Below are 8,704 nucleotides of genomic sequence, written 5' to 3' on the forward strand. Positions count from 1 at the left end.
ATCTTCAGTCCCAGTGCTCAGGAAGCAAAGGCAGGCAGATCTCTGTGAATTCAAGGCCAACCTGGTCTACAGCGTGTATTCAAGACAGCCAGGGCTACACAGAGAGGCACTGTCTCAAAACAACAACAACAACAACAACAACAACGAAACAAATACAACACAAAAATGAGAGAAATGCAAATGTAAACAACTTGTCTCTGACCGAATTGCTATGGTCAAGAAAATAACCAGTCACAACTGCTGGCAAGAATTGTGGGAAGGGACACTTCATTCACTGTTGTTGCTGTGATCGCAAACTCTTATAGCCACCGCAAACATGTGCAGACATTTTAATATTTTCAAACTGTATACAACTTTGTTAGATACTTTAATAAATAGGCACAGTATTTTAGGCAAACAATCACTGACAGTATACATGAACTTCCGATTTCCTTGGATGGATGATGGCCCAAGTCAGAAAGTCACTGAAAAAGCCAGAGAAGATTTCATTTTTTTATTAGATATTTTCTTCATTTACATTTCAAATGCTATCCCAAAAGTCCCCTATACCTTCCCCCTGCCCTGCTCCCCAACCCACCCACTCCCACTTCCTGGCCCTGGCATTCCTCTGTACTGAGGCATATAATCTTCATAAGACCAAGGGCCTCTCCTCCCACTGATGGCTGACTAGGCCATCTTCCGCTACATATGCAGCTAGAGACACAAGCTCTGGGGGTACTGGTTAATTCACATTGTTGTTCTACCTATAGGGTTGCAGCCCCCTTCAGCTCCTTGGGTACTTTCCCTAGCTCCTCCACTGGGGGCCCTGTGTTCCATCCAATAGCTGACTGTGAGCATCCACTTCCGTGTTTGCCAGGCACTGGCATAGCCTCACAAGCTGTGAACAGGAAAAGGGTTTGAGTCAATCCTGGCAATTCACATTCTGGCTGTAGCTTAACAACCTTTCACAAATCAACCCTGGCATTCAGGAAGTAAAATAGAAATGGCAGAATGACCAGTGTAGAGATACGGTCTCAGACAAAGAATCACTGCCCTTCTGGGTGTGCCATCTCAGCGATGTCACCGACATGTCCAGCTTGCCTGGAGTGTCTGCGGAGCTAACTGTAAGGAGGCGGGGTCAGCGGATCTCCAGTTGATTGGGAGTTTGTTCTTGATAGAGTGGGAGGAAGACATAGAAACAAATTTTCAGTTTTCCCATACCACAGATGGCTTTGTGCCAAAGTGGCCGAATGGCTGGACATCCCAGGTTCCAAGAGGAATCTTTCAAAATTAGCCAAGAAAGAGGTCTTCCCCACATCAAAGCAGTTTGAGATAAGTCTTGTGAGGTGACACATGTACCTTCCCACACGGAACAATGAGGTGGTTCAGATGCTAACAGCATAGCTTAAAATAAGTAAAACAAAATTCTGTGCTTTTGTAAAACTTAATAAAAACAGCATTTAAATTACACAGTTACCGCAAGTACAGTTATTATAAACAAACCCACTTTGCTAGGGCCTCTGACATCTCAGCTTTCTGTGTCTGGTTTGCTTTGTCATCTTCATTTTCTAAGGAGTTGCCACCATCCATGGGTACCAGCAGCTGCTTTTTTTTCCCCTTTTGCCCGTTGGAGACTGTCTTTGGTTTCTATTGCTCTGATAAAGCCCATGACCAAAGGAAGTTGGGAAGGAAAGGGTTAATTTGGCATGTGCCACCATATCCTGCCAAGGTATGTTCTTCACTGACTGCACGTTAGACTATTCCTTGGTCTCAGCTCATTAGAACATAACTGCACACCTGGTGGTGAAGAGCTTTAATCCTAGCTAAGAGGGAGGGAGGGAGGGAGGGAGGGAAGAGGATTCCAAATTCAAGTCCTGTTTAGACAGCAGGAAAAACTTCAAGGCCCGATCAGACAATTTTACAATACGCTTGTCTCAAAATGAGGGCTAGGGAGTACAGGGCAGTGGCACAAGGCTTGCAGAGCAAGCACGAGACCCAAATCCATAAGGAACCAGGGCCTAAACCACAACATTGGGTGAACTTCAAGGACTGAGAGACGGGGAGCTGGAGAGTAATGTTGCCATCTTATTAGATCATCTCCTCTGAGGAGTCCTGGCTCCTGAGGACACAGCGTACTCCAAGAAGAGGGATGGCGCCTCAGAGGCATACCTCCGTCCATTTCCTAACTTTCCTAGTGTTTATCAGAGGTGACGTCACTCTTTCTCCTAGGATGTTTTCTAAGCCAAGATCACCTAGGATCTCACACACGCGCTGTTTTGGTGTAATGTTACAGACATGGTGACTTACAGCGCAGATGTATTACCCCAGATCCTCCAGGTGCTGGAGAAGGTAAGCCGAAGATGTGGTCAGGATGAAATCCCCTAAAGAAGAGTATTGTTCACTGCTTACAGAAAAGGCTTTCTGCTTGAGGGAAGGCACACGCAAATCAAACAAATGTAAACACGACTCTGAAACCATTCATCTCTGAAAAGAAAATAAAAGCTGATATTTTCTTTTCTACCAAGCAGCGCTCCTCCCGCAGCCTTTACCAAAGTCCCGCCCCTATCCTTAGTGGTTTTCTGTAGTCACTCACACATAGATTGGTTATGGTCAAGGGCAGAGTTCCACACCAAATGTTCTCTACTGGCCTGTTGTATTCTTTGGGGTATGGAGAAAAAGAAATGGCAGTTATCTAATAACTGAAGGGAAAAGAAGCTGGCCCTAGCCACGCTTTGGATCTCGAGGGTTTAGATGGCCCTTGATTTCTGCTTCCGGACACATGGTACAGATACAGTCTCCGTCTAGAGCCTGAGCGGTCCTGTGTCCCAGTGGCAATGATCTGAGGGCAGCGTCTACAAATTTGGAAATGACATGGTTGTCCAGGCTGCCTTCGAACTCCTGGGCTCAACGGATTCCCCTGCCTCAGCGTCTCCAGAAGCTGGATGGGTAAAGGTTTCCAGAGGCACCATTCTCAGTGCCGTTCAGGAAAACACACAAATGACTCTTTTTGTTTTCTAGAACATTCCTGCTTATTGCTCTTTCTCATTCCTGATGGTTAGCATCCCTTGCTCTGTAGTAGCTGTTAACCAAGCATTTAAACATCGGCTCGTGTCAGCAAGGATCATCTGGAGGGACTACAGAGGGCTGGGTCTTCACCCTAGAGTTTAAAGTCTGAGAAGTCTGCGTGGGCCGCAAATGCTACAACCTGGGAATCACCTGGGGTGCCCTTGTAATAATACTGATGCCCATGTTCACCTGAGACTAATAAACAGGCAGTTTGGAGGTGAGGTATATATCAGTTTCCTAGGCTGCTATAGCAGCACAGTATCATAAACAAGGTGGCTTACATCAATAGAATGTATTTTCCCCACACTATAATGCCAGAAGTCTTTTGTTTGTTTGTTTGTTTTGTTTTGTTTTGTTTTTCAACTCGGCGTTTCCCTGTGTGGCTCTGGCTGTCCTGGAACTCACGCTGTAGACCAGGCTGGACTGGAACTCAGAGAGATCCACAGGCCTCTCTCTGGCTCTCGAGTGCTAAGATTAAGGGCATGGGCCACCACTGCCCAGCTTAGCCATCTCATTCTCATCTCTACCTCCACAGGGATGCCGTGGACAATTTGATGCCCTATCTATGTCTATTGAATTGGATTTATCTCACCTTCTTTCACTAAGCCCCCCTCATTATCTCTCAGCTCATCTGAATTTTTTTTTTTTTTTTCCAGGCAAGGTCTCATTCTGCAGGGCCAGGTGGACATGAACTCAGGGAAGGTCAATAAGAGAAAGAATTCAAACTTCACCCACTCCCCCTCGGTGGCAAGATCCCTGTGCTGCCTGGGCTTCCATGAAGAATCTGGCACAGAATACTGAACTCGTGGACAAAGCCCTGTGTGCTCTGTGACTTCACAGTCTGCCCGGCAGACAGAGAAGCACGCCCCCATCCCATCTTAAAAGCTTGTTAAAGCTAAGTGCAGATCCCAAGACTTTAAAGTGTTTATCTGTGAGTCTCACTCAGCCCTAAATTAAAGACTTTGTCCTCAAGCAACTGGAGATACTGAAGGCATTTCTTTGTAGGAAGACCCGATTTTTGTTCCCCAGGGCTTTTTTATAGGCAACATACCTATAAAGAGTCCAGATTATACACTTCGGAAAGCTTTCAATGATAAGAAGCAATGTTTTTGAACTTCCCATTATGAACTAGAAATAATATTTTCACTGAAACAAAAATGCTAAATTACTAAAGTACCTCCCTGGGGTTTTGAATCTCGTGGAGTATAAATGACTGTTTTCCATGAATGAAGACCACAGAGGTGTCTCTTTAAAATGCCTGTGATGCAAAGCAGGAGGCAGGATGCCAGCTGTCTGTCTAGACTTGGAGTTATAGAAACTTTTATTCATGAGGTGGTGTGTGTGTGTGTGTATATGTGGGGTTGCTGACAAACAGACTAAACAGGGCTAAGACAAATGTGGTTATGGATGGGACTCTGTGATCTAGATTATAAATCACTGAGCATTTACAGAATGAGTGAGGTTCATTTTGGACATGGCTTCGGAGGCAAACAGCCAGAATTGTGTGGTGGGTTTATTCTGCTACGCCTATATTGGGTATTGGGGTTAGTGTCCTTAGTGGGGTTCTGTGGCTGATTTGTGACCCCTATTGGGATTCATGTGCTTATCTCAGAATTAGGGCGCTTGATTCTGGTCTCAACACCACTGTAAATGACCTTGGGGTCTCCTGCAGTTTTCGATTGTGCTGACGAATGAGTTACTAGCGTAATGAGTAGTATCTGATTTTTGTGTGCTGGCTTTGCATTGTTCTTGAAAAAATAAAAAAATAAAACAAAGCCGAGATTCGGCCACTTGTTTAGACTTTTTTGGAAGAACTTTTCCATTCGTGTAGTTCGGGTTTTGATAAACATTATGGTGGGAATTTCTTTCTTACAAAAATCAGGAATTATCATTACCTAGCAAAATGCTAAGTGCTTTTGCGACACTTATGATGATCTTGAGATCTTTATAATTACATGCTCAACAATTGTAATAATTTCTAGTCTTCTTTTTGAAACTAATGTCAGTGATAGCTTCTCACCCTGGCAGGGTCTCAGTCTTCCCTTCAAGTGTCTTCTCTGCTAATGAAGTGCCGAGAGACTGAAATCGTCTGCCTATTTCTGTGTATGCTCCGTGTGTGTGTGTGTGTGTGTGTGTGTGTGTGTGTGTGTGTGTGTGGTGTATGCATGTGTGTGTGTGCTGTGTATGCTCTCTCTGTGTATGCTGTGTGTGTGTCTGTATGATCCGTGTGTGTGTGTGTGTGTGTGTGTGTGTGCTGTGTATGCCCTGTGTATGTATGCTCTCTCTCTCTCTGTGTATGCTGTGTGTGTCTATCTGTATGCTCTCTCTGTGTGTGTATGGTGTGTATGCATGTGTGCTGTGTATGCTCTGTGTGTGTGTATGTGTGTATGTTCTCTGTGTGTGTATATGTATGTGTGTACTTGTGTGTATGTTCTCTGTGTGTGTATGATATGTATATGTGTATGTGTGTGTGTGCACCGTGTATGCTCTGTGTGTGTATACTCTGTGTATGCCGTCTGTGTGTGTTTTGGTATATTCACATGCATGTGGGACACAGAGGACAATCTCAAGTGTTCATCAGGCCTTTTTCTTTTTGAGGCAGGGTCTCTCACTGGCCAGAGCTCTCCAGGTAAGCTAGACTAGCTGGTCAGCAAGCCTGAGGGGGTCTTGCTGTCTCTACCTCTTAAGCACTGGGACTGCAAGCTCTTGTGTCACCACTCCTGGCTTTCTTCTGTAGGTCTAGGAATCAGACTCTGGTCCTTATAGTAGCAAGACAAGTCCTGTGCAGACTGAGCCTTATGGCTGCAGCTACGTCTTCCTTTGCTCTAGTCTTTGTGTCCGGGAAGCGGTGCTTCCTGAATCACCTTTGTCTTCCTTTGTTCCCTGCCAGCTCTTCTTTGAAGATCTTCAGTTCAGTATGAATGAGGCCCACAGACCCCTGAGGTCTAATTCTGTGGAGGGTAAAAGTTCAGAGAGTGCTTTGTTAACTGCAGAGGAAACTCATATTTATGGAGAATCAGGAGATGCAAAGGAATTTCATATTAGTTCTTTTAATGCTCATCATTGTATCCCATAGAGATGAGCTAGCAAGTGGATGAGTCTAGGATGATCCAGGCATACAGATTTCATTCGTCTTTTGGAAACATTTCTTTGATTTGCTTTCAGTGTTTGTACATAGCTTTTCTTTGAGACTCAGTTTCCCCCAGTGTGTGAGATTGGATCCAGGGTGTTACATACTGCAGGTAAGAGGACTACCACTAAGCTAATACCCCAGGTCAAAATACTTTAAAAAAAAAAAAGCAACATGCATAACATAAAGCTTACTATGTTAACTATTTGAAACATATAATTCAGTAAGCAAACTCATACTCCTGTGAAATGACAGGGCTCCATCTCCAGAGTGTGTGTCCTATCTCACTCAAACTGTGTCTGCTAATGCTAATAAACAGCTGCCAATTTTCCTGGTAGCTACTGTTCTATGTATCTTTCTGACTTTAAATATTGCAAGTACCACATATAAGAGAAACCATACAGCGCTTGTCTTTGTGGGTTTGGCTTATTTAACTGTGGTGCTGGGAATTAAATCCAGGCCTTAAACATTTGATGCAAGCCCTCTCCTATGTAGTCACACCCAACCCATTCTTTTACTGAGTTTAACATCCTCAATACTTATCCTAGTTATAAGAAGTGATACAGTCAGAGTACCATGTATTTTGAGCATGAACAGCGTTTGCTATTTTGTAATTATAGTTACACTCCCTTCTCCCTTTCCTCCCTCCAAACCCTCTCATACACCCCTCCTTTTTCTCTTTCAAATTAATGACATCCTTTTCACTAATTGCTATTGCACACAGTAACATATGTTCCTAAGTGTAACCTATTAACAGCATTTCATTATATATAAAACCACATTTTATTTATTCATTAATTTATTGATGAACCTCTGGGTCTGCACTTCTTGGCTGCAATGACAAAGCTACGATGAACATGAACATCTGTTCAATCCTTTGGGTTTATAAATCCAAAAGTATACTGTAGAACACTGGACAGTTTTCATTTAAATTTTTAGAATTTATTATTCTCTCTCTCTCTCTCTCTCTCTCTCTCTCTCTCTCTCTCTCTCTCTCCCTTTTTCTCTCTCTTTCTATATGTGATGTGTGAGCACTTGTGTGCCATGGTATGAAGGTAGAGATCCTAAGACTTGTCTGCGGAGTTGATTGTCTCCACTCACCTTTATTTACATGCCGAGGATCAAACTTAGGTCATGAGACTTGGGCAGCAAGAACTTTTACTTGCTAAGCCGTCTCCCTGGCCCAGAATGTTTGACTTTTAAATACAAGCAAACGGATACATCTCTAAAGTTTTGTTTTTCCTTAGCAAAGCACACAAGGAGGAAATTAAAGACAAATTTTATCCATCAGATTTGTTCTTTGGCAATTTCAGTGAAGTCCGTTACTCTTACCTCCAACATTGTTTTAAACAGTGCATTTCTTGTCTCCTAATGTCCCCATTTCTCCTGGTGCTGACATCATCTCTTAGTTTCCTAAGTCTGAGAACAGCACACCACTCTGGACTCTGCCACTCATTCCCCACTTTTGGTTTGCCACATACTAATTTTATATATATATATATATATATATATGATATATAGTTTCTAGAGGGGCAATTCATGAGAGATAGACTCCGTAACTTGAGTCCGCAAATTTCAAAATGTGGAAAAAGCATTTTATCAATGCCATAGGAAGAGACTGCTTTTACCTAAGAAGAAAGCTTTCATGGTATTTGTCAAATACCAGAACAGCGAGGGTACAGCTGTTTCTAACAGTTCCTTATGAATCTTTTGCATGGTACTGTACACACTTGGACCAGTGACTACTTAAGATGAAATGCAACCCAGGTGAGTCTGTTTCTCATCTTATATAATTCTCAAAGTATGTGAAGCATTCTGGAAAGTGTTCCTACTCTTCTGAGGGCCCCGTTGCTCTCAGCATTGGAAACGCAGTGCTCTGCGATGCAGGATGGGCTCTTGGCTCTGCCTGAGTTCAGGAGCTATTTTCAGAGTAAGCTTTTAAGTCTTGTTAATACACAGAAAATGTCCCCCTTGGGCAGAAGTTAAGAAGGACAGTTTCACACCTATTTTTTAATAGTTTCATCGATGGATAACTTGACACTAAGTTGGGAATAGAAATCACTCTGCTGTAGGCAGATGTGACACTTAGAAAGTGAGCTCCTGGATTGGGCATGGCAACCGATTAGGTATGGGCTTAGTGCTGCAGTACTGATGGATGCATGGTAAAGACATTCCCAGAAGGTCAGAGCAATGAAAGCTACAGGAACTGCAACTGTAAGGAGGTGGAGAGGAGAGCAAAGAAGTCAGGAGAATAAGAGAGGGGAAGAGAGGAGAGGGGAGGGGGGAGAGAGGGAAGTGAGGGAGGAAAGGGGAGGGAAGGGGAAAGGAGAGGGAGGAAGGAAAGGGGAGGGGAGAGGAGGAGAGTGAAGGAGAGGGGAGGATAGGAGAGGGGAGGGAAGGAAAGGGGAGAGGACAGGGGAGTGGAGGGAAGGAGAGGGGAGGGGAAAGGAGAGAAGAGAAGAGAGGAGAGAAGAGAGATTCTTTGAAGAAATATTGCAATAATGCTAAAGGCCATAGGGATATTGTGAA

At 43.7% G+C, this 8,704-nt stretch overlaps 1 long non-coding RNA gene across 1 annotated transcript in view; it reads left to right on the plus strand.

Annotated features, from left to right (window-relative positions):
- LOC115063417 overlaps positions 1–4,814 on the plus strand; it is a 52,615-nt gene extending 47,801 nt beyond the window's left edge. The window contains exon 4 of the long non-coding RNA XR_003843288.1: positions 3,702–4,814. This is a non-coding gene — a long non-coding RNA (uncharacterized LOC115063417). The remainder of the gene's footprint in view (positions 1–3,701) is intronic.
- The last annotated feature ends 3,890 nt before the right edge of the window (positions 4,815–8,704 follow it).

Source organism: Mus pahari, chromosome 2, assembly GCF_900095145.1.
Source record: "Mus pahari chromosome 2, PAHARI_EIJ_v1.1, whole genome shotgun sequence".
In the NCBI taxonomy this organism is placed as follows: domain Eukaryota; kingdom Metazoa; phylum Chordata; class Mammalia; order Rodentia; family Muridae; genus Mus; species Mus pahari.